The sequence below is a fragment of the Cebidichthys violaceus genome, unplaced genomic scaffold, assembly GCF_023349555.1.
Source record: "Cebidichthys violaceus isolate CVI_PGR_0920_01 unplaced genomic scaffold, fCebVio1.0.p SCAF_12, whole genome shotgun sequence".
NCBI lineage: Eukaryota > Metazoa > Chordata > Actinopteri > Perciformes > Stichaeidae > Cebidichthys > Cebidichthys violaceus.
Window position 1 is genome coordinate 13,986,815 of NW_027176285.1, and position 1,787 is coordinate 13,988,601.

A 1,787-nucleotide genomic window follows, 5' to 3' on the forward strand; every position below is an offset into this window, starting at 1 on the left:
TGTGCGTAATCACAAGTACAGAAGTGTGGGGGATCTGGAGAAGGATATCTTCCTCCTGTGTCACAATGCTCAGACCTATAACCTGGAGGGATCTCAGGTGAGCCCCGAGACGAGCGTTCACTTCCATCCTTTCAGCAACAATGCATTCATTTTTCAGCCTCCACTCTGTATTTTTGTGGTTGTAAACGGGTTTGGATCTCGATGTCGCGGAGAACATCCTGAGCTCTTTCTGTGTGTTTATGTTTGCCGCCGCAGATCTATGAGGATTCAATTGTCATTAAGTCTGTTTTCGAGAGCGCGAGACAGCGAATCGTCACAGACGAGGAGCAGAAAGAGACGGTTAGCGCCGGTCACAGCGATAATGGCGGCGCAGCTGAAGACCAGTTTGTTCCATCAGCAGGTGAGAGTTCAAAAAATGGAAAACATCAGGAGGGGTGAAAGCGATAATAAGATGATGACACATACTCTGTTTTACTGTTTTATAATATATATATATATATATATATATATATATATATATATATATATATATTTCAGCAATTGAAAATGAACTCATCATACTTTCTGCTTTTTGTATCCAGTGAAACCATTACCAGTCCAGCTAAAAAAGGGGGAATAAGGAGGGAAGAAGCAGAAACACCATGGCCAAGAGGCTCCACAGTGATTTAGACAGTGATGAGGATCTAGAGGACAACACCACAAAAGATGAAGGTTGAACCGAAGGGCCCTCGCTTTTTGTTTTTTTTTGTATTCTGGTTCATGTATATTCTCCACCGCTCCCCTTTACATTGGTTTCGTCATTTTCTCATCGGTTTCTTCAAAGGAAAACAAGACCGGAAGGACCCCTCAAAGACAGCCACGTATGGAACAATGCATCTTTCTTTTACATGACTCACACCGCTCAAAAATGCTTTTTGCTGCACATAGTGCTGTTCTTTTTTCATTTAGCTGGTCTTTTTTTTATGATTTCCCTTTTATCTGCCTTAGTCTTTGTGGTTGCGTCTGCAAATATGATGTAAAAAAAAACTGTTTTCTCTGACTGTTTTTAACCAATATATTTGATTGTCTAAAAATGCCTCCATAGGTGTTGGATCATGATACGTAAATCCCTCCTGAAGCTGGCTCAACGACAAATTGACGAATTGACGAAATTGACGAATACCAGTTATTATACTTTTGTGTCTATTTCTGATTCTGGATGGAATAATCTTGGATCTAATCAAGGGTACTCCAGGTCGAACATTTGTATCCCTTGTGCTACAGTATATCCACATATTGTACAGTTTGTGTGAAAATTAATGAAAAAAATAAAAATAATTTCTTTTCATTTACTCTCTTGGTTGTGGGGGGGGGGGGGGGGGGGGGGGGTACATCATTGTAAGGACAAACATGGAAACATGTATCACTTAAACACTTGCAAAATAAATTTGACCAAAAGTCCCCCTGGTTGGTGATTATTATCATTATGATCAGTGGTAGCAGTAGGAGTCATTGTTGTAGTAATAGTCATAAAGTCATGTACACCCAGAACAGGGAAGTAGTCATGAGAGGATAATAAATCAACCTCGACATTGATGCAGGATGATACTAGAGTCAGTATGTGTGTATGTGATATGTGTTTTTGACAATGTGCCAATAGGTGGTGCAATAGAACTGTTTGATTGTGTCTGTATTACTGTTCGCCACATGTTTTCTTCAAGCACATGAAAAAGTGTCACCGTTTATTCATGTCTTGACCCATTTCTTTACTTTATGCTCCATGTAAAATGCAGTAATTGATTAGAATA

General features: G+C 39.6%; 1 long non-coding RNA gene across 1 annotated transcript; it reads left to right on the top strand.

Moving 5' to 3' along the window:
* Positions 1–1,327, top strand: LOC137868697 (uncharacterized). Its single transcript, XR_011102237.1, has 3 exons — positions 1–97; positions 256–400; positions 582–1,327. It is a non-coding gene; the product is annotated as an uncharacterized lncRNA (long non-coding RNA).
* The last annotated feature ends 460 nt before the right edge of the window (positions 1,328–1,787 follow it).